Genomic DNA, 26557 nt, shown 5'->3' on the forward strand with positions numbered 1-26557 from the left:
GAACACAGTCGGCGGTCTGCATATGCTGCACAGCCTCCAGTTATAAAGATAAATGTGAAGCGCAGCCTCAGCCCTTCACGCTGAGACTAAACTAATATCAGCAGCTGCAAACTTTGTTCTGACGGCATGAAGTACTGCAACGTAATTTGAGGAATTACATTTTCTAGATATGAAAAACCCTTTACAAGACGGCGACGACTCATTCCTGGTGAGACATCTTTCTTTAAATGTCGAACAAAATTCAGGAGCGCCAGCTTTGCCGCCGCTGGGACTAAGACTCTGGAGGAATATGGCAACCACAGAACCGGAATGAGAATTTACTCACAGCTCAACACAGAAATACAGCTTTGGTAAAGTAACAAGCAAACCCTATTCTACAACTTTATCTGTGCCAAAATCATCCATTTCCCCTACCATACTTCAGGTCACGGGGTTAAATCCACAGGTTACATATGTACTATATTTTCATATTTTTTAGATTCAAACTGGATTTAGAGTCAATTGAGACACTTTATGAGACTTTTGTCCTATTAAATGTTGGACAATCTACACATTGATTTATTCGGAGTTTGGATGGGTTCAGAGTCACCTGGTGGCACTGTAATATAGAACCATGTATCATAGAGCTGTGTATCATCTGCATATTTATGGCAGCTAATCTTGGGGCCCCAGGATTGAACCTTGGGGTTGCATCCTAATCAGATTCCCGAACCATCACAATTCGATGTAGATAAGCTCAACTTGCTCCGCCCCAAACTCAACATTTAAACTCACACATGAAAAATGGCTGCAAACAGATGCCCATATAAAACCGTACATCTCTAAAAAGCAGAAGTGGAGCCTCCTGCACAACCAACAAGAATGCAGTAAGAGGTTTCTGGATGGTAAGTCGACAACAAAACACTTGTCTTTTCCAGAAGCCATTGTACAGCAGAAAAACCAGTTGACCAAACTGTATTGGTTAGCAACCACCTGTTGGTTGCTAGGTAACAGGTGGAACTCTGCTGTGGTTGCTAGGTAACGGGTGGAACTCTGGTGGGGTTGCTAGGTAACGGGTGGAACTCTGGTGGGGTTGCTAGGTAATGGGCAGTGCCTGCTGATTGGTGACGTTATAGCCTGGCGGTTTTTGAAACGGCTCATTTTCCAGACACTAAAAAATATTAATTTATTTCCAAAAACTGGCTATGAGTTTTTCTTTAAGCGTTTGGGCTGTTTTCAGAAGCATTAGAGACCCAAATGGAAGCACAAAAACAAGCAGAAATTAGAATTTTCCATAGTAGGTCACCTTTAATAGAAAAAAACAAAACAACCTATGTCTTTTACCTATGTGAATAAATGTTTGAAGATTTTATTTGTCTCCAATTAATTTTCTCCTTTCTTGAATTTTGAAGTGACAAAACAAAATCATCCAGGGGGCCATAAATGGCCAAACTTTGGAGCGTTGTTTTCAAAAACCAGCTGCCACAGAAATAATATCTGTCGTCAAGGTTGTTTCTCTATTGAGCACAAACCGCTCGATACCATCCATATCTACACTGATTCAGCCTCATCTTCCTATTGTATATAAACATATTTACAAGAAAAAAAACCTGTTTTCTTCATTACATTTCAAATGTCTTCAATGAGAGCAAAGTGAAGCTGAAATCAAATTCCTTGTTTGCACAAATTCTGCGAATAAAGCCAAGACAGTTCGACTTGGAGTGTTTTGAGTGAGTAAATATAATATTTGAGATATAGAATATATCATCCAGGGAAAGATCTGTGTGGAGTTTCAGATTTTTATTTAAGTTTGGTGTTTTCTGGGGTCTATCAGCCATCAAAATATTGCCGCCGTGCTCTGAGGGCACACTGTCACTGATTTCATTTTTTCCATCTCCGTGAACTGAAGGTGTCAGTGCTATTTTTTGTCTTCATTTGATTCTGTCATCTGTCTGAGAAGTAACAGACCGGCTGCTTGTGGGTGTCTCAGCTGGCATCTTCGAAGAAAAATGAGGAAGATTCTCCTCTTTGCTCTCCAGCTCTCTTGTCTTTCATTAGTTACACAACCAGGTGTGTCACTTTTCGTTTTGGACAAACTGGTGCAGCACTCAGAATGTCTATAAGCCGGCGCCATGAAAAACTACCTGTCAATGTTTTATCATCGCACTGTCATGTCTGCTTCATGCACTGGATTTAATACTTTCTTTACCTCATGGGTCAAATAAGAAAATGGCCTGATTAATAAGTGAGAATAAAGTAAAAACCCCAATCTGACAGTATAGAGTCATTTTTAAGGGTCATATGTGAGATGTGTGGTAAGTTGAAAAACTATTATGTCTCCAGTGCAGTTCTAAAATATTTTATACAGTTTATTTCATATTAAAATAGTTGACAGTTAAAAAAAGGTTCAGAATAAATATCAATTCATGTAAGCCTAAAAACAATGCAAATAAAAAATTAAAAATGTTTAATATATACATATTTTTTGTTGTATTAATGTTTGAATCATTTTATTTAAGAAAATTACAATCAATACATCGGTAATCAGCTCGTAAGCCTTTTCTGGGATTGATTGGTAGTGACCACCAGTCACCAGTAGGGGGCTTTCGCGCTGTCTTCTCATTGTATTAAACTGCAGCATAAGAGAAGCAACTAGAAATCCCTCACGAGTCTTTCCCCCCTATTTTCAGGTAATGCTGATCAAAATATCATAGTCTGTACAATGTTAAGATATTTTAGATTAAATCATTCTTTGTTTTTGTGAACTTTATGAGTAGTTAGACGTAACGTTTACACAACTGATGCACAGTGTGTCAGTTGTGTACTAGCTAATAGCCGTTAAGCTAACGGCAGAAGATAGTAAGATGTTTACTGTCATTTCTGTGTGAGGAGACATGTTGAAATGTAGATATTTAGCCATGTCTTCTTGTTTTGGTTTATTAATTAGCTCTTATAGGAAATGCATTTTTTAGTTTTATGAGTAGTTGGACATAGCATTTCTGTGTGTCAGTTGTGTTCTTGGTAACCTGTCTGTTTCATTTTTGTGTGAGAAAACATGTTAAAATGCAGATATTTAATTATATTACCTTACTTTGGTTTACTAACTAAATCTTGTAGAAAACCCTTCATTATTTGATGAACTTTAGAAGCATTTTATTATAGTTTTATGAATATTTGACAGCGTTTCTCTGCATCATTTGTGTACTACACAATTAAGCTAACAATAGTTTGTAACCTGTCTACTGTAATTTTTGTGTTAAAATGCTGATCTTTAATTATAGCTTCTTACTCTGGTCTTTTGATTAGCACTTATAGCTAATCCTTCATAATTTTTGTGAACATTAGAAGTGTTTGTTTTTTTTAATTGTAGGAGAATTAACATAATGTTTCTGTGAGTCAGCTAACAGCAGGAGCTAGTAACCTGTCTGTTATCATTTTAATGTGCAAAAACACGAAAACACAGATATTTGCCAGTTTATTAATTATTTTTGCTTTATTAATTATTTATTTTCTTCTAAACTGTTGCATGAGAGAAGCAACTGAAAATCACTCCCCTGATTCTTTCCCCCATATTTTCAGGTGCGATATCTGGGCTTGATTTTGGAGTCCTCAAGGAGCCAAAACAGGCTTTAAGTGAAGTTTAGATCTCAGATGGCCGTATCAAGGTTCAGATTTCTCCTTAAGCCTGTAAAAGAACCAAGCAAAGCTGGAAGACTCAGACCACTTCAATTACATGATCCTGAAAGGTCATTATGGAACTTTTGCCTAATAACACCAATAAATTAGAGCCTCCCTTCAACTCCCAGGACCAATTCTCGGTATTCTGAATTCTGGGCTACGGTTAAATGTATGTTTTGCAGCAGTGAAAGTACAGGCTGAGTCTCTGCAGGCCGGGCGGCTAATTAAACCGCTGCTCGGCCTCCGCTGCAGTTAATGCTGTTCAATTATGAATGAGAGAGAAGGGGTGAAGAGGGCAGCACAATCAATGAAGAGAGGGGCTTGTAGGGTGGATGTAAAGGTGGTGCCGAGGCAGGATAAAAAGGGATGAATGTGAGGTGGAAAGAGAAAAGGCAGTAAATCAGAAGCTGTGGAGCTGATGTTGTGACAGTGTTTTGTAGCTCTGATTTGAGCAGAGGAAGGTCTAATTTAGTGTCAGTCAGGCTGAAGCGGGCCCTTCGGCGACATGGAGCCCGGTGTTTGTTTTGGTCCTCCTGACAGCCTGAGGCGCCTCTCTTTATCTCCTTTTTCATCGTCTTTTTGTCTGGGTGTTGGTTGTTTCTCTCCGTGGCAGACGCCTGTCTCTCTCTCTCTCGTTCTGTTTCTGTCTCAGATTCACAACAAAAGGAAATAATTTCTTCAGCAACTCAACTTCCTCCTGCTGTGACTTTGAAATCTGCGATAATGCAGAAATTTTACAAAGAAATTTGAATCAGATTTGATGTTAAAAATCTTTATGTTTCAACACCTGATAGCCCAGTAGACTATCGGTTCTGTTTGGGACCAAAGCTACAACATTTGTTACATTTTCAGCTGTGCTTCTCTTTTACTCTGTGCCAAATAAGTTAAACCCGTTGAAAAACTGTTCCCCTCCTCGCCTGTGGTGGCGCTGCACCAAAAACCACTAAAGGAAACGACACAAAAACCCTTGAAGAAGACTGTAAAAAACAACAACAACAAAAAACGGGACTGTGTTCCATTTACTCATTTTCTCAAGATTTTTGTCAACCAATCACAAAAATTTGAGACAAAATCAGCTGCAGACTCAATATTTTCTTTATTTTTACCATCACAGTGACAGGGATGGTAAAAATTTAACCATTGGTCAGTTGGTTTAAGTGACCAACTAACCAATGGGATTTATCCTTCCTGCCATCAACAGCAACTCTGAAGAAAATTGGTTAGTATAAATTAACATTTAAATTTCCCTTTGAGTTGAATAAAGTATTTATTAGCTAAATTTAACTGAAATATTTCTTTCCATAGTTCCAACAGCAAAATTGACAATATAGTACAAATAAAATCTGTAAGAGGAAAAACTATTGTAATGAGCAAGTTGATATTTTTTTACTGTACTTTTTTTCTGCATTTTCTGACTGCATGACATGTAATTAATTTTAATTGTAGTAGTTTCATTTCTTAGTCACTTGATATTTTCAATTGTGGCCCAGGAAAGCACCTTTTGACAACATGACAAGTAATTATTCCAACCTTAGTGATGTTATTTTATGTCGATGACCTTTTTGTATTTCCAACTCAGACATTTGCTGCACTGCTGCCTCTGCTTTGTGTTTCTGGGTCTCTGATTACAATTCAACTCAAATTACAATGAGATATCTACCCGAACCCTAAAAAATACATAAAATACACATAAAGACGTCGAAAGTATTGTCTGCATTTAGAAAACATGAATAAAGAAGACCTGTAGGAGCTGCAAAACTGGAAAGACATGAGAGCATTCCTTTAAAGCAGGGGTCCCCAAACTTTTTCCTGCGAGGGCCACATAAGTGTTCCCTTTTGTGGTTGGGGGCCGGTCTTTCAAGCCGGGGGGGGGGGCTAACGGTCGACGACATATTCGCGTTTTTAGAGCGGTTTTTACCCAGAATGCAAATGGAAAAAACCGTCAGCGAAACGGTGACTGGGACTAGTATATATTCCATTGAGGAAAAGTAAGTTTCACATTTGCTCAAAAGCCCCCTGGTGGTTGAAGAAAAATCCACATATAAACCGGAAAATACAATATATGAAAAAAAACACTGAATGCTCTCTGGTATGAGGAGGCGGGCCGGATCCGGTATTGTTCAGGGGGCCGGACCAAATGAGGTGGCGGGCCGGATCCGGCCCGCGGGCCGTAGTTTGGGGACCCCTGCTTTAAAGTAAAACAGATCTTTATATTTCAGAGATTAACTCAAAAACAAAATTGAATTAAGTTCAAAATTACTCGTGTTTTTAATTTGATCAACATCTGAATCGAAGAAATGTTAGTTTCAGAGTCCTGACAGAGAACCAGTGGAGTGAATTAAACATTAGGGTCATTGGCTGGAGGCCTTCCAACATTTAAAATATTGGAATTTATCAAAAACAAACTGAAATATCTGTGGAAACTAGAGCTGGGTGGTAAATTAATTTAATTTATTAGGCAAACTTTTGGTTTTTGAAGATTTATTTTTCAGAAAATCTGATATTTTTTTTCCCCACCAATATATTCTCTGGGTTTCTGTAGTTCAGAGCCCAGTTCAGGGCGGCCATCTTGTTTTCCAGCTTCTATTTATTTGGAGTTTGAATTTGAATCAACTTTACGATGAAGTACTAAGGCTACGCTACAATTTACTTAGTAAAACTACAATACATTTGCATAACAATACAATCCAAATAATAACACAATAAACTCATAATATTACCAGAAGAAAGTAGTAATTTTTGATTAGTTGGACACAAAAAACAAAAATTAAAAAATTACACTTTAAGACTGTATTTACGAATAAGAAAATACTTCATATTTTAACACATAAATTAGCAGCAGCAGCAGGACTCAGAAAGAAACACTTCAGATCTCAGTAAACCTAGAATCTTTTTCCTGATTAAAACAACAAATTAAGATATTTCTCTGATAATTTTTTTTTTATTCTGCTAATTTTATGACTATATTTGTAATTAAACAAAATTTGTCATACTCTGACCCTAATACTTACAGAAGAAATTTTTTAAATATATTTTCTGTCATTTGTAATGTCTTCAATTAAAATATGATCTGATATGAAAAAATAGGAGCTTTTAATTCTAAGCCCTGTGGAAAACTCCTTCAAATGAACAGGAAAGCATCATTTCTGAGGTTTTAAATGCAGATCCTAACTGCTCAGCGCTTTGTTGAGGGTCCAAACCTCCACAAAAACCTCTTTTCAAGGGTTGCTAAGCGATTATTAGACAATGGCGCACTGGAGAGCAGAAAACTGAGATTTCAACACAGATATCGCCATAAAATGAGAAGAATTTCTCACAAAACAAAAAAATAATTCTCCACAATCAGAGAACATAATAATCTGTTCTGGAGGTTTTATTACACAGCAAACAGCTCAGAGTGGTGATCAACACAGGCAGGGTGTGGAAAGTGTTTTTGTCCCTCTTCTTCTTGCCTGACAAAACGTTTCCTCACATTCAGACGGAAATAAAACCGGCCTGCAGCATTTCTCTGCAGGGTGGAAACATACGAAACACACACAGACACAAATCCGGACGCACACAATATGCACAAAATTAAATCAGCGTCAGCGAGCTTGGCACTTGTGCCTTCCTGGCCCCCCGACCTGCTGGCTGATTCAATTTTGTGGGCAAATCTGCCGACAGTGACCGCTACCGTTCACCTTTAGAGAGAACGGAGCGGGGAGGAAGCCAAGCCGAGGCTGGCAGGTCGAGAGAGGCAAAGAGAGGGTGAGAGGAAAGGTGACTCTGACTGCATATTTTCATAGTCGGAGGGTTTGCGATGAAGGTGAACGCCGACGATGTTCCTGGGTGGCAGGAAGAGCTTCAACTTCAGAGGAACTGAGAAAAAAGAGGAGAAAAATCTAAATTTAGACGTCTCTCAGGCTACGCTCACGCTGCAGGCCTTAACGCACAGTTGCAATTTTTTTATTTTTTTGTGAAATCTGATTATTATTATTATTATTATTTTTTTTTTGCATGGTTGTGTGTTTTTCCTTATGGTGCTTTGATTTTACTCAATCCAGTTCTGGTTCTCTTCAGCTCAGGTCTAAGCTGCAGTACACAAGTTTTATGAAAAAAGTGCTAAATATGCTAACTGGTCTTAGCATTCAAAACAGGCTTTGCTAGCTGCATAGGAGTGATTGACAGCGCTAAGACCCGCCTCTTGGCTCTGATTGGTTGTTTTTAGTTAGCAGTGGGAGAAGGCAGAGGAGCTACATTTTTTTCAGATTATCTATCTCATACCAAACGGTCAAGACATGGTGACGGTTTCAACAAATATGTAAAAAAAACAATATAATTAAATAAACGTTGCACACTGCAGCTTTAAAGCCAGATTCGCTCCTTATCAAACGCCCCCAAATTCCTGGACAGATTTTCTTCACAATCCTGTCAAGGCTTCGGTTATCCATGTTGCACCTTTCTCTAGTGCACTTTTTCCTTCCACTCAATTCTCTGAACAAACTACTCACAATATTCAACATCTATTAGACTGACTTTTGGGCTTCCATAATCTGTATGCCATAATCATCAAGATTAAAGGAAATAAATGCTTGAAATGTTCCACTGGATCCATGTAGTGCAAGTTTCACTGTATGAAACGAAGTGACAAAATATATTGAACTATTTTATGATATTCTAATTTTAAGAGCTCTTCTTGCAGAGGAGAAAAATTTAACTGAAATCTTCAAATCTCTCATTTTTCCAGTCTTTTTTTTTTTTTTTGCTAAGTTATTAAAATTTATGCTTGAATGAAGCTGCACACAGGCAGGAAGAGGTGGATTTAAGAAAATATGTGGTGGAGGAAAAGGAGAATTATGACTCTGGTAATCTGGAGGCTTTTCTGTTTAAAAAAAAACACCTGATTTTTATTCCTGAAAGAGATTTTAATAACACAAACACCATCTGAAGCTGATGTAGTAACATGACACCTTCACACGCCCACACAAGCATGTTGTCTTGGTCACACTTTTCTTTCTCTTTTTTTGTATTGTGAAGATTTCTTCTCTTCTTAATGATAACAAAAATATGGAGTTCTGAACATTTTCTCTGTCGAAACAAGCAGAAGATGGCGGAAGTGTGAAACCTTCCGAAAATTTTCCAGGTTTGAGCGTTTTGTTTAACGATGGCTCAAAAAAAAAAATCTGTTTCTATTCACTGGATGAAAACTGCAGACCAAATTTTAGTTTCTGAGTGGTTGGTACACTTCGCAGATTATTTATTCTGCACAAGCTGTAGTTTGTCATGAGATTTTGTCTAAAATTTTAAAGAAACTACCTTTTGAAAAATTAGATAAACGCCCTGGCAGGGATGCTTTCCTGTGTAATTCTGCTAGATTCTCATCTCACTCCTTTGTGTAATCTGGAATTTCTCCCATTGACTTGGATTCCTCTGATAGAATTTAAAAATATCAAAGTGAAGCAGCAGTTGTGAGCAAACATGAAAGTTTGCTGTGGCATTTCAGAGATGTAGTCTGATGAAACATTAGGCCCATTCTAAGAAATCCCCCACCCCCCCAAAAAAACTTTATGAGATTAAAGTCAGAATATTATAAGAATGAAGTTGAAATAATATGAGAATAGTTGTTTTACAACAATAAAGTCGTGATATTTTGGAAATAAAGTCGTACGAGAATTAAGTCATAATTTTACAAGAATTAAGTTGTATATTAAGTTGGAAATAATATGAGAATAAATTCATATTTTGAGAATGAAATTGTAATATCCTTAAAATAAAGTCATATTACATGAATAAAGTCATACAAAAATAAAGTAAAAAACCAGAATAAAATTGTAGTATTACAAGAAAAAAGTAGTATTATGACTTTATACTCGCTATACTACAATTTTGTTCTTCTGTTTATTATTCTTGTAATATTATGATTTTATTCTTGTACGAATTCTTGCAATACTACGACTATTTTTTTTAAATTAAAATTTTTTCTTAGCGTGGCTCTAGTTTGTAAATGTTTCTGTGTACCATCAGACTTCATCCTCTGATCACTTTTCATATTCAAACCATCCTTCGTTCATAATAACATCATTTAAACTTAAACATGTATTATTGTTGTTTTTCTTTATCATACAGTATCAAATACAGTCAAACAGAAAGACGCAGGAAGGAGCAGAAACAGAGGAGGTCACATATGCTCACTTCCATAGACATAAGCTCTGATTAAATTGAGTGTGTAGTCGCTGGCTGCTCCTCAGTGTGTGTGTGTGTCCTGTAATATTGTCTGCAGTCCCATGGGCTGAAGCTGAGCAAACTCAATCAACTCCCACTCACCTCTGAGGCGCTCCTTACACCGTCAGGCCAGGATTCGACTCTGACCCGTCAGAGACCGAGGGCGAGCGAGCTTTACCGTTAAGGAGAGAGAGAGATCTGTGTCATCGTGTTTATGCGGCGGTGGCGTGTCTGAGCTGGCGCCCTTGAAGAAATCAAAGCGTTCTGCAGATTGAATGCATTAGCATGAGAGGCTGAAGTTTCTGTGCAGGAACATGCAGCTCTTCATGTTTTACTGCCGAGATTAAAATCCAGACAACTTTCAGAAAAAACGACCTTTCACCCAGATAATCCAAATCCACTGAAGGATTCAGCGGAGTTGGAGCTAGAGATGCACCAATCTAATTTTGCCAGCTTTTATTCATTTTATAGTGTTATTCCCTCATCAAAACATACCTGGAGTTTTACTTTGATTTGTTCATATTAATCTCCATGGCAACAATTCAGCTGTGCAAAACGCCTGGTTGAAGCTAACTCCGCCTTCGAGGTGCAGCTCCTCCTCTTAGCTGCAGTTTCCAAGCTTCAGAGCTTCTGTCCTTCCCCATCCAGCTCCTTCAGACTAGCCTGTAGCAATTAGCAAATACCTGCTGAGCTCATTATAGGAGCTCAGTTCGACGCTGGTAAAAATGTTGCTAAAGGGTTAATAGAGGAGCCATGTTGTGATGAAGTTTCAGAAAGAGCAGGAGTTTTTAAAGAGACAGTGGCCCAATTTCAAGGCATTAAATCAGGAAGTAAAATTTCTTTGGTATTTGCAGCATTTCTTTAACAACTAAAGTTAATGTAGTCAGTTGATGTGCCTAAAAATAAATAATACTACCCTTTTAATATCGGTATCAGTCTGATATTGAAAAAATAATCTAGATCGGTTGTCGGTGACGATGTTCCCGATCCATAAGGGCAGATCTATTCAGTCTAGTTCTACGTTTTTTTGCTCTGGGTAACATCTATATTTAGAATTCCTAATTTTGATTTCTGAATCATTTGAAGTTTGTTGCGGTTTATTACTTTTTTACATGTTTGACCAAGCTAGTTAACCTATTGTTTTTGTCACTTAATAAAAGACGTAATTTGCCAACAGCTTTTGGCAAAAATGAAACAATTTCACTTCATTTTGAAGGCCAATAAATACATTAATAAACACGAAAACAGAGGATAATGTATTTATGAAACAATTTCACACAATGCAGCTCCAGTTAGTTTTTCAGTTAACGAAAATGTTTTCCTAGTTTCAGTTTTCAGTTTACTTTTTGTTAACAGTAATAATCTTGCAACCTACTTGGGTTTCTTGTATCTTGTCCGTCCAGAGGCCAGATTTTTGGCTTATCAGAGTAAAATGGTTTAAATAAAAATGCACACCACACATAACTCCGTCATTGTCCATCCACTTCACTATTATCTCTACTGTGTTGATCTATAACATCCAATTAAACAAAATGTGGGCATGTTGACGGATTAGGATTATCTCTTTACCTGCTGATCTGCATTACTTTCCTCCACCTTTTTTTTTGTCAGTGACTAAGCGTAAAGCAGTGCGTGCTCACAGGTCGGATGCTTTGCACAGACAGCAGCCATCAATCAGCTGATCAATCATAATTGGCTCATTTGCATATTACCCATAAACTCACAATCATCACTCATTTATGCAAATCGGAAAGCAGGCTTGAGGGAGGAAGGGAGGTCAGTGCTGAATCCACACTGAAATTAGAGCTTTATTTAGATTTATGCAGATGTTAACGGTAATGATATACAGCCGACACGGCGAGGAACGCTGATACATCTGCTGCCAGAGACACTGAGCAAAACACAGAACGGACCGGGAAGACTCGTATCTGCAGCAGGGTTTAAATATTTGGACGCAAAGTTTATGCTGCATGGCTGTTCAAGTTTGGTTCTTAAAAATGGGAAACTTTTATGGATGTTGTTGAACTTAGAGATAAAATAGGTTTCCACAAAAAATCCTACTTTATTTTCCCACCTGATAGTCTGGTAGACTCGGTTTGATTGGGGATCAAAATTGCAACGTTTACTACTTTTTCAGCTGGTCTCTTTCTCACTGCAGTGAGTCAAACCAACCAAACTAATTGAAAAAGCTGTTCCCCTCCTCGCCTGTCGGGGCGTTGCACCCAGAAACACTGAAGAAAACAACATGAAAACCTTAGAAGAAGACAGAGCACAACTTCCTTCTTCATGAAATGTAAACAAAAATGGAGTGGCATCAGATTTTTGTGGTTGTGGCTTTTTTGCTAAAAGACAAAACAGCCATTTCTCCCACTGGAGCTACCCATCTCATGAGTTTGTTGAAGTTATATTTACCCAGAATGCCTTGTGCCATGCTTGGTGTTCACTTCATCAGAACTGAGACTGTGGTTTGTAGGTGGACCATAGTTAGGGTTAGCATGCAGGCTATCGCTGCATTCCCATCAGTCCTTTTCAGTCGCTTTAATCCAACTCCAGTTCATTTGTCTAGAAAATTTGGTTTGTTTGGGGAAGGTGTGAATTGGCAGTCGATCTCTGATGCGGACCGAAAAAGCGAACTCTTATGCCTGAAAACCTAGTGAGGGAGAGAGCAGTAGGTTAGCTATGCTAGCTTGACTATGACAACCTTAACATGTAGAGGTGCTGCGGAGTTTTGTGTGTTCAGTTAAAATGGAGACTGTGGTTTGTAGGTGGACCAGAGTTTGCTGATGATGTCACTCAGTGGGTAGAAAAGTAAGAGTAGCGATACGTCATCATAAAATTACTCAAGTAAAAAGTACAGTGTAGTTAAAATACTCCTAAAAGTATTTTTTTTTATTTTTATTTTTTTTTTACAAAAGGTTACTCACGTAAACGTAACTGAGTAAATGTAACCAGTTATTTCTTAATTCTGGTAACAGATTGACGATTTTTCATAATTGAGCCTGTTTGGACCAGGATCTGTGGATGCTGTTGAACTGTTACCTGACTTTGTTTTTAATTTCCCTGGGATTACTGAGCATAAAAACCAAAGTTCACTTTTCAGTCCACAGGGCTCTGTACTCTGATCTTCCTTTTTCTTTTATTTAGTTTTCATTTTGAGTGTCCATCTAAATCCTTTCCATGACTAGTTGTTTTAGAAATAGTGGCATTATGTTAATTGATTTTTTAAAGTGTTTTTAGAAGAAATTGCATTTTCAAAAGCAGCGAGGTCGTCCTCCTGGCCTAGATTAAAGTTATTATGTTGCGATATTTAAAAACGCATGTTGTTTTGGCTTGCAGTAGTTTGTTTGTTAGCTGTGTGAGCAGAGCAGAACTGACTGTTGAGGAAAAAACTGAAAGGTTGTTGGCTTCAAAGCGGTTCAATATGTCAGATAAACACACAGCTCAATGAACAGCTGGAAAACAGAGTCGAGACGGAGACGGGAGGCGAGGGAAGGACAAAGATGAAAAGGGACGAGAGGTAAAGAAAACATGGAACAACAGCAGCAAAATCCAGATTAGGATGAGAGGCGAAAAACAACAACATCCGCCGAGGCAGCGATGAAGGTGAACGAAGCAAAAAATGTGTCACTGATCATGAATTACTGTGATTATCAAATGTTAATCAGAAATCTAAAATAGATGTGTTCACAAGTATGTTAGTTTCAACATTTTAGCGCATCTCATTCTTATCAAATCCATCTGAATGTTTCACTATTATCGATATTTTAACAGTTTTTGTCAATACTTTGAATTCCATCACACATAAAATGTAAATTTTATTTGTCTCAGTTAAACTACATTTTTTACAGCTTTAAAATGACCAAGTACGTTTTTACATTTCTGGTGTTTTCTCAATTCCCCAGTTTATAATTTATCCTAGCTGTTCAATATGTATTAGTTTATTTAGTTTTATTTAATTTTGGTGAGTTATTTTATTTATTTAAAGCATTTTGTGTGGCATTTTTTTCCAGTTAATGGCTCTACAAATAAAATCCGACAGATTCAAGGATGAAGACGGTATCATGGGAGAAACGTTTTATGAGAATGAAGTTGAAATAATACGAGAACAAATTCATAATTTTGTGACCTTATCCTCATAATGCCATACATTTATTCTCAAAATATTATGAATTTATTCCCATATTATGTCTTTTTTCTTGAATTTATTCAGTTTTATTCTCATAATTTTATGACTTTATTCTCGTAATTGTATTTTATACATTATACTTCATTGTACAATGATTGCTACCATTTGGTAATTCATCTTATCGTTTCTTTAGATATTTTTTAACAAAGAACAAAATTCCATCTCGTATAAATCATAAATACAAAATAAGAACTAAAAACTTGGGACATGTTTGTGTCGCTGACATTAAGTTTTGACTCATAAATCTCGTGGTAAGCAGCCATTTTGTGGCAACTACATTCAAGATCGCCTGTCAGATTTACATTTTTACCTTTTAGTCACTTTTTGTGACAAAGTGAGTCTCGTCTGCAGCTAAGAAGCTTCATTCACTTTGTGGATGTCATCTTCTGTTTTAGCGAAGATGGAATTGGAAATATTAAAGTTTTACTTTTTGTTTTTAAACCCTAGATTAGAACATATGGAGTTGCTGGACAGAAAGAGCAAAGTAGTTTTAATTCACTTGTACAAACCGCTTGAGCCTTTCATCTGTGATGTCTAATTCTTTGTTAGATTTCTTTGGGTAGTTGTCATAGTGACCAAGGCTGAACATTAAAAGCCTCACAGATTCATTTCTCATGCTAAACTCAAGGATAATATCACGCCTCACCTGAGAAAGAAAAGAGGTTCTGTTAGCGGATCGGCTAAAAGTGGTTTATATAAGCCTTTTCTATAGCTGCAGTCTGCTGCTCCGGATGGATAAAACCTCAAAATGTGACAAAATGCAGTCAGGAAGAGATGATAAACTCAACATAGAAGAACAGAATTGCATAGAAATAACTTTTATTTTCCCTCAGTGGGGAAATTCAAGTGTGCCAGCAGCAAAGTGGGAGGCAAGTCGAAGCATGTAGATTCACACAAAGATAAAATATAAAACCTGGAAGTAAGAATAAGACTCTGCTGCAGTGAGAGCAAATTTAAAGCATAAGAATAAAAAATACTCTGCAGTCATGAAAGAATATCAAACTGCAATTCAAAGAAATGTGCAACCGAGTCGGACAATTAAAAAATGTGCATAAAAATGAGGAATATTTGCAAAAAATGGGGAAAAAATGTGCAGGGATGAAACTATGACGGCGTATTACGGCTACAGTAACTACAGGGGAAAAAAAAGAGTAAATATTCTCCAAAACATTTTGAGATTTTTTTCAGGCATTTCCTAAAAAGAAACTTGGAAGTTTCTGATCTCCAAAAGATGAACATTTGCTTGAAAAAAGCAACAATTTTGAGACTACTCTCAAATTTTCTAGAAAGATTCAAAAGTAAAAAAAACAAAACAACTTTTGCAGCTCAGAAATTTCCAGTTTTTTTTAAGTATAAAATTTCTGAGATTTGTATCAAAATCTCCGAGTTTTTTGGTGAAAATTTACTCATTTTTTTCTGTCTACAACGACCCTAATGCATCGTCGTAAGTTTCTCAACTCTGTGCATTGATTTGCTCTCAAACAATAATTTCCTGCACAATTTACTTAGAAATAATTCACATTTTTTTTTTGTTTTTACATTCTCTGTTTATCATGTAAGTATTTTGCAGACACCTGCAAACTTTATTTAAATTCTGTCCAAGATTTTCACAAAATTATGTGAAGAAAACCACAGAATCTCAGAAGTTTGATGATGTTAAATATTAATTATCATATTGGTATCAGTATTGGAGATTCTGGACTTGTATTTACTTGGAATTGGATTGATACAAAAATATGCACACTTCCAGTCTGCATGTGGATTAAATTGTATTCAGATTTGATGGTTTCTTCCATCTTGAATTAGGATTTGTGTGTTCAGATTTGATTCGTCCCTCAGTGGCTGACGCATTGTGCATGGCATCGTGGGTTTGTTTTTGCCGGGCGCTGTGCCTGTGGGTTGGCCTGACCCGCTGATTAGGCTCTAAATGATTAACGCTGGTGTCTGTCAGATCTCATTAATGCCCTAAATGTGGCCTTTATCAGCTCCGATACGCCAGGTCACTGCCGGCCAATTAGCAGGAAGCTGAACACGCGAAGCTGAGACTCAGCCGAGGAGAAGGAAGGAAGTTTAATGGAGCAAACGGTGAATATCGATGGTCCTCTGATTGGCTTCCTGCAGCAAAAACAAGGAGCAGCGTTTCTGTTTTCACTCACCTGTTTGTGGATCTGCTTGACATTAAGGTGCATCTGTTCTATATATGGAAATTTGGTAATTAATATTATTTACCCTGTATATTAGGGTCATTGTAGAAAGAAAAAGGAGTGAATTTATGCCAAAAAATTCTGAAATTTTCAGAATAATTTCAGAGATGGTCTAGAAAAAAAAAAGAAATTTCTGAAGTCAAATGTTGAAAAAATGTTTTTTTAGATAAATCTCAGGAATTTTCTTCTTTTTTCAAACAAAAAACTCATTCTGAGATTAATATTTTCTGAGGTTTTCTAAGCAATGTTTGTCTTTCAAACACAGAAATTTCCAAGTTTTTTCTAGAAATCTTTTGAAATTAATCTCATTTTTTCATAGCAAATTTGGATCTTTTCAAACTCAGAGAAATTTGGTAATTAATATTATTTAATTTAAATAAGTACAGAATGCAGACTCAGCTATTTATTAATGTTCGAACTGTTCGTTGATGAGTTACGTTCTGGTACAACCAGCAGCTTGAGAACAGCCATGATTTTGACGTGACCCAAAATGAAAATGTGCCTCGGAGTTTTTCTTCCTCTGTGTTTTGTGTTTTTCACTGCAACCAGTAACTGATTCAGCAGAACCGCGCAGCGTGGGTCGGACTCTGAGGCGCAGAACCAACTGTCAGTGTTTCTGTCACGCCTCGACAGAAGCTTCTCCATCGTCAGCTGATCTGCTGACTGCCATATTGTTCCCTCACTTCCTGCAGCTGTTTGCTGCTCTAAGGCGACCAGATAGAAGATTTACTGAAACTTAACTTGCTTGTAAAGACGAGGCGCGAATCGGTCCGGTTTTCTAACCAGGTTTAATGAAAGCAGGATAATAAAACAGCAGCTTTTCTCGTGCACATAGTGTAGAACATTGAACATTATGGCGCCCCCTACAGGGCCATAGGGGATTTTTTTTTTTTTTTTTTTCATCTTGCGAAAAATTAATAGACATCTCTTCCACCCTTTCTAGCTTTCCAGTGAATTGATCGCTGTGCTTCGCTTTGGTGGCTCTTTACCTGCTAACGGCTAACAGAAGAAGTCGTGTTGTCACCTCTGCAGCTCGCGCTAAATTTGTAACATCAAAGGCTGCAACATTTGTGAATTTCCTGGAGTGAAATCCAACATCCAGAGCGGCTGGCGCCTCATGAATTTGTAAATAATCAGATTTGTCCTAGTTTAGATGGTCATTAGGGGAATATTCTGCAACATGTCAGTTATTCACATCAAAGAGGTCTACATCTGCAGAGTATTTCCAGAAATCCTCCCTAGCTGCTGGAGCGCATGATTACAACGTTTTCATGTTAGGTCACAAAACGTCTTCCTGCGTAATCACCTTCATTAGCTTTAAATGGATTTCTAGTCAGACTTATTAAAATTTAGCAGCATCTTGGTGACTTTTTCTGTTTTTGCTCTTCACCAGTCGTCCAACCCTCAAATGGAGGAGTCTGTACGTGTCTGGGCGCCATTTTGTCCATTTTAAACTGTGGAGATGATGACCAACGCTTGATATCACTAAGCAGGATTAAACTTGCATCAAAAAGGTGTTTAATGGATGCACTTTGAGTTGAAGTCTAGCAGAGGTTGCGTTACATATTACGTTTTTTTTGTACTTTCCTTTCGGTCTCTGCTATACGACGGCACATTAGGGCAAATTTCCAACAATAAAATTTGAGATTAATCTCAGAAATTTGCCAAACTAAACTTGGAGTTTTGCAAGAAAAAAACTAAAATTGTGAGCTTTATCAGAAATTTAGATTCTTCCCAAAAATTTGGTGTTTCAAAATTGCAAAATATTGAACTTTTTAACTCAGAAATTTTCATGTTTTTCTGTTAGAAAAAACTCAGAACTTTTGAGATTAATCTCAGTAATCTTTGAGAAAAATCTCGAAAATTTCTGAGCTCCAAAAGTCAAAAATTTGCGAGAGGAAAAATTCTGCTTTCTGAGTTTTTTTTGGCAAAAAGCCCAGAAAAACCATCGTTCAACTGCTCCTAAAAACAACTGAAGCGCTTAAAAGAAACAAAAACATTCATGTGGCAACACATGAATGTTTTCTGGTGTCTGAAAAATGTGCCGTTTGTTTTTAAACCTCCTGATTTGTTTTTAAACAACCACAAGGTTAAAAAAAACCCTCCTGATTCTTAAGTCACTTTCAACGAGCTCTGCGCTGTTACCTAGCAACCCCAACCAAGCCCAGCCCGTTACCTAGCAACCTGAGTGAAACTCCAGCTACGTTTTTTCAACTCAATTAACGCTCTGTCAGTTAAATCAGATTTTAATCAAACAGTACTTCCGTTACTAATGAAAAGTTGCACCTTTTTTTCCTCTTCCTTGAATTGTTTTTCATTTCTGTTACTTTCGCTGCTCTTGGTCGACCTGCTACGTTCAGCTACTCCGCTCACCTCCGTTACCTGGTCAGAAAAATTTACTTTAACGGTTTACTTTAAACATTTAAACCTGAGGCCTGTGCAGAACAGTGCGGCTCATCACTGTTTTCCCGTTTTCAGCATCACCCGGATCCGTTGTCATGACAACCGATGCCAAAACCCTAAAGCACTCTGGAGCAATCTGCTCTATCCTGAACGCTAACATTGGAGATCAAATACCTAAAAGTGGTTTAAATTAAAAGATAAAATAAAAATCATATTTTCCTCCCAGCTGTTACCCCTTTTTCTCTTTCTGCTTCTTTTGTAGTCTCCCCTCCCCCTCGTGTTGCTCCTCATCTGTTCCCGCCTCACCTCTGTGTTTCCCTCTTGTCTCACCTCCACAGGTGGTCGGACAGCTGTGGAGAGCAGCAAAGTTCTCCGATGAAAACAGACACCTGGCCAGGCAAGACAAACCACGGCTCCACCGAGATCAAACAGGAAGCTAAAGGTGACGGCTGGTAGGGAACGGGCAGAACGGAAAAATTTAAATGTGAAAGAAATGCTGGATTCATGCTCTACCGGTTCCTAAATTAGTGTGAAACATTTCATAAAGCAATCACTTTTTAGCCACACCCAGGTCTGAATATAACCAGAATCACAAATCCCACTTTCAAAGAATAATTTTATGCAAAATATGAAATAAACACGTTCTGTATAGGTCATAAACTTATTACTGTTCAACTAATCATAATAGGTCAACTTTAACACATATTATTGTATACCATAAAACTTAAGGACTTAAACTGCAGACGGATATAAATACAAAATTTTGACAATAAAAGCATATTTATAAGATAAAAACGTACCTCATTGCTCATAAAGGTTTAATGTAACAATTCAAAAGTAAACATTGAATATTAATTATGTTTGGATGATTCTTATGTCATGCTGTGAGCAACTTGCAGCATTGAATTGAGGAAAATTTCCGAACGCGGCTCCTGATCCAACAAGTAGGTTTTTTATCTCTCTGTAAATCTCTTCCCTTCCTCAGTCTCAGACAATTAAAAAAGTAAACACGATTATTCATCGGATGATTAAATAAGAGCTCCTCAGGAAAAAGCACACGATCGCCGTCCATGTGTCGGCACACCTCAACACCCCTCTCTCAGTATAGGATCTGTGTGTGTGTGTGTGTGTGTGTGTGTGTGTGGGCAGAGGTTAATTTAGCCCAGCAGTGAAGAGCCCTTGATAAAGAGCAGCCTGATCCCTGTTTAATTACCTTCCGTCTACGTTTCATCGGCACACCCTGGGTCACCAGTGTGCGTCTGTGTGCTGAATGTGGGATTTGTCTCCGAGCAGCGACTCGCACCGCACACCTCAGCGGCTCTGCGAACTCCGGTGACATTTACCCGTCTATTCGTGTTCCAGGTTTGACATGTCAGGCTTTACTGAATGTATTGTAAACAAATACATTCCTTCAGAAATCCTTCAGAAAACATCAGCTTCTCTAGCAAAACAAGGAGATTAATAAAGTCATCACAGGTTATTGAGTTACTGAGTGGTGAGTTTTTCCTCTCCACTGTCGCTACATGCATTCCCAGTATGACCGATTGGTACAATTACAATGAATTTACTTGACTTTGAATACAATTTTTTGTTATTCCTTGAGGCATTATTTCTTGTGACTTTGACACTTTGCATGTTATTGTTTACGTATGGAGATTTCACGCTTGTGCAAAACACTGGGGGCAAAAAGACGATCCTTTTCCATCCATAGCAGCGCTGCCGTGGTAGAACAAATCCATTAACTAAACCTGGAGATGTCGGTTTTATTCATTTAGCGCCACAGCAAACGGAGAAACAACACAGAAAAAGCGCTGGATTCAACTCAAATCATATTCTTTTTTTTTTTTTGCTCTGTGTGTTGGTTACGCTACACACAGTCTTGTTGCCATAGCAACTGACTGACAATAATGCCACAAATTATCAGGATTCAACACCAAAAAACATTTTCCACACAAAGAACAGAACGTTCAGCCCATTACAGTTTTATGTTTTCTGGTTTGATGTTTATTTTGCAATCATTAATTAGTGATCGCCTGAACACAGCCGCGGTTGACTGGCTAATTTAATCACCTGATTATTGATTACCTGTCAGAGTTGGTGTGTGGGTCAACCTTTTTTCTTTTTTCTTTAACCTAATCAAAACACACCTTACTCCACAGCACATCTACATGCTAATGATGTCAAAGCCATTCACTCCTCCGTAAATGAACCAAACTTTTTAGACAAACAAACAAACCTGAGTTGGATGAAAGCCGGCTAAACAGGGGAGGCATGAATGACCTCTTGTCGTACACGCTAACCCCTAACTCTGGTTCTTTTACAAACCGTGGCCTCTGTTTTGTTGAAGTGAATTGTGATGCAGTTCCAATGCAAACACTTTTTTCGCATCACAGCAGTCATGTGATCAACAGCCCGATGTTACTACTGGCAGAAACCACAAATAAGACAATAGGAAGTTGTTAGAAGATGATGTAGCTGAATATTTTTTAATAACTTATTGCATGAACAAACTTATTCAAGTCTGATCTTAATTGTGCTTCTTGTTTAATGGAAACACCTCGATTGCATAATTGTGTTTTTTTACATTAGCAGAATATTGACAAAATTTTGTGCACATTTGTAATGGAAACCCAGCTTTGTTCCGCCACCACAGGTGAGGAGGGGAACAGGTCTTTCAACGGGTTTCGTTCATTTGACTCAGGGTAATGTGATAGCAAACTGCAGCAGCTGAAAATGCAACATTTTGGTCCCCAATCGAAAGTGTGAAACTCTCAGTGTTGTCTTAAATTTTATAGCATAACCAGATACTTATTAGGATGTAATCGGGCTGATATATACTTAATAAAGCAGTCAGTTACTTAATATAAATAAACCTTTGGGGGCCTTCAATTAGTTTCCCAATTTGCCTCAGTGTGGCCCTCCTGGTGCGGCTCAGACAAGCAGAAGTACAAAGCCTGCAACAAAGAAGAAGCAGCAGACGCATGTGGGGGGGAAAAACCGAAGCCAGCAGGAGGGAAACACGAAGCAGAGAAATATGGAGGGAGAGTTTGAGAAGAAGAGATGGAGAGTTTCCAGAGGAGAAGTGAGTAATGATGGGGAGTCCCTGCAGCGCTCACACAGAGAAACAACTGCGGCCCAATGCTAATAACACAAACAGATGTGTGCATGCGCCGATCCGCTCGCAATCCCACTTTCTATTGATGCTGCACAAAGTCATCAAGATGGATGACGTGAGGCGGATGAAACCGTGTATCTCTCTGTTCCTAATTATACCCTAACTGCTGTTCTGGTAAATCTAATTATTTAAAGATTTCCTTTCCTCTCTTGTAGGGAAATTTCCCCCTTCGTTCTGAGCTGAGCAGCGACTAACGAACACACACATGCTTGTAAATACAGCCGCCTTGTGCTCCTCGTGGCGCTGCCTCTGCTCCGGCTGACGGCGGGCCCCAGATATACCGGTAATTTAATTAGGCCTAATAAAACGGCTGAGTGCAGCAATCAGCGACACATCACTGGCAGAATGAAGCGACTGCACGCGCATGTGTTTCTTAAAATGCCTAATAACATAATTACACACACAACGGCGTGTCTCGCCGCTGCTAAACAATGCAGGCAGAATGCTAATGGACATTTGTGCCGTTTTAATTGTTTTCCAGCATCGTGCCTTCCCTCCCCCCTCCTCTCTCTAGTTTCTGTTCAAGACTGATGACAACAACAAGAGCTCACAAATAAAGAGCGATAACTCGCAGACTTTGTTTTAATTACAGCGTAAACAACACAGCGGTTATTAAACTGCTCATCTGCTCCCACAAATTAATCAGAAAATAAAGTAAAACAAATGAAATTACGGGGAAATTCAAAGTAGATAATGTGAGCTTAAATTACGTTTAACTTGTAGTGTTTTATTAAGGATGTAATGTAATCAATGGTAAACACTGGATTGTTTTAGCTTTTAATTACGTTTATGTTTTAGGTCCCGGGTTTGAATCCCGATCTGGAGTCTCTCCGGTTCAGCTTCATTAGCTGAGTTTCCATTCACCAAAGAATCGAGCAAATTGGAATTACAAAAACAAATTAGCTTAATGGAAACGCACCAATTGGAAAAAACAAAAAAAAAAACAAAAACATTTTTTGGGGTAAAATGTTTTTGCATTGGGATGAGGTGTTTTTTCATTTGCATCAAATTAGTGTATTTAATAAAAACTGCAGTAGAAACACACTAATCATGATCAACAACAGAATGTTACTACTGGCGGAAACAACAAAGAAAATGACACAAAGTGTTAGGATGATGGCGATGCATGTTTTTAATGACTTATTCACATGTGATTTTAATTGTTTCTTATTTAACAGAAACGGCGCAATGTTGAAAAGATTGTGTTTTTTCAACAGTAGCGGAATATTAAGTTTGCAATGGAAATCCAGCTATTGTCATTGCACACCTACATAGTTTTATAATACTTACACAATTTATGCTTAGTTTGTGATTAAGTTTCCTGTTTTACATCAACTTAGTTTTTAATCTGCTGTCGAACTGATAAAAATGGGTCTAGATGTGTGGAAATGTCAGGGATTTTGATGAATTGTAGTCGTAGTTTCTCATAAATTGTGAGTTTTTTCCCTCTAAAGATACTTTCACACCAGTCCTGTTTAGTCCACTTTAATCAAACTATGGCTGAAAGCACAACATCTTCAGAGTAGCACTAAAAACATTTACACATTAAATGTTATAAGTATTATTTTAGGTGAAGAGGCATCCTTCAAATGGCCAAGCATTCACAAGAGGAACGATGCTATTGCATTTTAGGCAATAAATGTTTATTTTTCTTATTTAAATAATGAATTTAATCTTTTATATATTTTCATATTTTAATGTGTTTCTAATAATGTAAAAAAAGACTTGAATGGTTAACTAAATTTTTTATATCCAATTCACTGTTAGAATAATTGATTCATTGATTCCAAAAGTAATTGTTAGTTGCAGCTCTTAATCAAACTCCGGTTCATTTGGGGGGTTATGAATGCTAACCGAACTCTGATTTGGACCACAAGAGCAAAATCTGGTCTGCCTACAAACCTCAGTCTCGGTTCTGTTGATGTGAACTCTGATGCGGTTTCAGTGCATATGTGAACAATAAACAGACCAGAAATCACTGCAAAACCAGGGCGCAGACTACAACACAGGGCATTCTGGGTAAATACAACCAAAGTAAACATGTTAGCTTAGCAGGAGAAATATGGACGGAAATCTCTCTCAAATCCTGATCAAAAATGTCTTAACGAGAAAAATCAAAAAACTGTATTTCTGCGTCCTTTTATATAAAGTCATGTGAATAATCCATTATGAAAGACATTTAGTTTTTAAATTCTTTAAAACGTTGCCTGGTTTGAGCCCCACATTTATATCTCTGTGGAATGAGTGAAACTTCATCATTTATTGACCATGTTGCCTGCCTTCACATGAAAACCTCATCTTTTCATTAGTTTCTTCCTGTCGGTTGCTCTCTCCATCACTTTCTAACTTTTTTTATTTTTTATTTTCCCTCCTGCTTCCCTTTTTTTCGTCCTTGAGCTGAAAATGGAGAGGTAGGCAGCGATGAAGAGACAGATATTGGTTTGACACTCTGTAACATCTTTTTGTGGGCAGCAAACACACTCGGAGGACGCTCTGTGTGTGTGTGTGTGTGTGTCGGTGCGTTTTGTGTGTTGATGAAAAACTCAGTGAGCTGACTCAAGGTTGCTGTTGCTTATGAAACTGGTGAACTATCTGGCAGATTTCAATGAACATAAATGAACATGTGAACAACAGAGAGAGGAAAGAAAGTGATGTGGAGGGCTTACGGTTGCTAGGCAATATCGCTAACCTTGATCTGCGCGTCTAGCTTTTACTACAAGAAAGCAAAGGTGTTTGTACACCATGGTAAGCTTTATTATACCAGCCTCACTAATTGCTAAGTACACATTGTATCAGTTTTCTTTAATATATACTAGGAATAGCTATTTGAAATCTAAATTATTATAAAAACCAAGTATTTTGGGGCCCTAATGGGGTTAGAATCTGTTTTGACCTGTTGTAAATTACCAAAATGTTGCTTTCTGTTTTATCAGGGAGTTATATTCTTTGAATTTGTGCTTTTTCTATTACTAAATGTGTGGAGCAAAACAGAATGATTTGATTTAAAAGCTCTATAACAACTCAGTAAGTTAGAATATCACTAAATAATTCAATCAAAAAGATGAAACCTGATGGACAATTTCAAGTATTTCTGCTAATTTCTAATAGTTATATTCATTTCTTGATCATAAGGAGAAATTTTCTCTAAAAGTGCTGGCTTTTAGATCTGTCAGACAGACCTAAAAGCTCTCCCTGGTGAGCCAAATCTGGTCGCAGCCATAGAAAATGACTGATGCAAAAACTGAAACTAGAATTCAGGTCGACACATTTCTATTCTTGACTTATTTTGGAATCCAAACTGGACCTAGTTCAAGAACAACCAGCCAAGTAAAAACTCTGGAGCTCACATCTTCTAGACACCTAAAAACAGTGAAACTGCCCCTTTCTTTGTTGTTTTTAAATTTTGGGAGAAGTGAAACGAGTAACTCATAAACCAAGTTTAGTTCTAGTCCAAGTTTGTAACTAGAACTAAACAAACTTTTGCTGTAGTAAATGTTTTAGGGCCCCATGTCACTTTAAATCAAGATAAGCTTCTGACCAAACCTCTCAACTCAACGTTTTACACTCACACTTGAAATAGCTGCAAACAGACGCACAAATATACAACTGTACATCTTTGAAAAGCAGAAGTAGAGCCTTCTGCACCACCATCAAGAGTGCAGCAAGTGGTTTCTGAATGGCAAGTCAACAACAAAACATGCAGCGGTAAATCCAGCTGGAGCTCCACTTGGGTTGCTCGGTGACGGGCGGAACTCTACTGGGGTTGCTCGGTGACGGGCGGAACTCTACTGGGGTTGCTAGGTGATGGGCGGAACTCTACTGGGGTTGCTAGGTGACGGGCAGAACTCTACTGGGGTTGCTAGGTGACGGGCAGAACTCTACTGGGGTTGCTAGGTGATGGGCGGAACTCTACTAGGGTTGCTAGGTGACGACGCAGCTTGACTTAACCACTGGGAGGTTTTTGAACTGTCTCATTTTCCAGACACTTAAAAACATTAACTTATTGTCAAAAAACCAACTGGTTGTTTTTTTAAAGCACTTAGATTTTTTTTATAAGCAGCAGAAACTCAAATAGAGTTATAAAAACATGGATAATGTGACTTTTACATAATAGCCCCCCTTTAACCTCCGTTCATATTTTCTTCGTCTTTCCTGATTTTCCTTCTTTGAGACCATTTTGAGAGGTCGTCTATTTTTGCCATTTTTGAAATGCCCTGATTCTTTAACAATGTTTTTCCCTGCACGTGAAGCTGCGTTTCCTTTGTTGCTGCAACAAATTGATCAACTCCAGAAAACAGTTGACTCGATGCAACACCATGTTGTTCCTGAAACTTTAATCCTTTTCTCCACACATCTCGCTTTAGTCCTCAGGTTTCCCATCAGTTTGCCTCACTTGCAGCAGTCTTACGATCCTCTAATCGCACCATTCCTCTTACATCTGTTTTTCCACCATCCATCCGTCTCCCTCATGCCTTCTTTCTTCCTCTTCTCCCAGTTGGTTATTAATGGTTTTAATTTAGTGAGAGGAAAGACCTTGGTGCCCAAAGAGCCGTCCTCCGCCTGCCCCCCAGTGTGTATTTGTGTGCGTGAGACGAAAGGAAAAAGATGGAGGCCCCCTGCTCGGGTCTGTGGAACCAAACGGCAATAACACTTTGTCTTCTTTAACCGAGCTTCTCCTTCAAGGTATCCCTCATCCTTCTTCTGCGGTTCTCTCCCAACTCTTTTTTTCCT

At 38.0% G+C, this 26557-nt stretch overlaps 2 long non-coding RNA genes across 2 annotated transcripts in view; one reads left to right on the top strand and one right to left on the bottom strand.

Moving 5' to 3' along the window:
• Window positions 1-977: 977 nt before the first annotated feature.
• Window positions 978-25673, bottom strand: LOC106963662 (uncharacterized). The gene is made up of 3 exons (XR_001428230.1): window positions 25554-25673; window positions 16197-16200; window positions 978-1001 (listed from the first exon to the last, which is right to left on the bottom strand). It is a non-coding gene; the product is annotated as an uncharacterized LOC106963662 (long non-coding RNA).
• Window positions 2600-26557, top strand: part of LOC106963663 (uncharacterized) — a 29698-nt gene continuing 5740 nt past the window's right edge. Inside the window, exons 1-2 of the long non-coding RNA XR_001428231.1 lie at window positions 2600-2669; window positions 18990-19093. This is a non-coding gene — a long non-coding RNA (uncharacterized LOC106963663). The remainder of the gene's footprint in view (window positions 2670-18989; window positions 19094-26557) is intronic.

The sequence above is a fragment of the Poecilia latipinna genome, unplaced genomic scaffold, assembly GCF_001443285.1.
Source record: "Poecilia latipinna isolate Pla-1442-1.1 unplaced genomic scaffold, P_latipinna-1.0 Scaffold1566, whole genome shotgun sequence".
Classification (NCBI taxonomy): domain Eukaryota; kingdom Metazoa; phylum Chordata; class Actinopteri; order Cyprinodontiformes; family Poeciliidae; genus Poecilia; species Poecilia latipinna.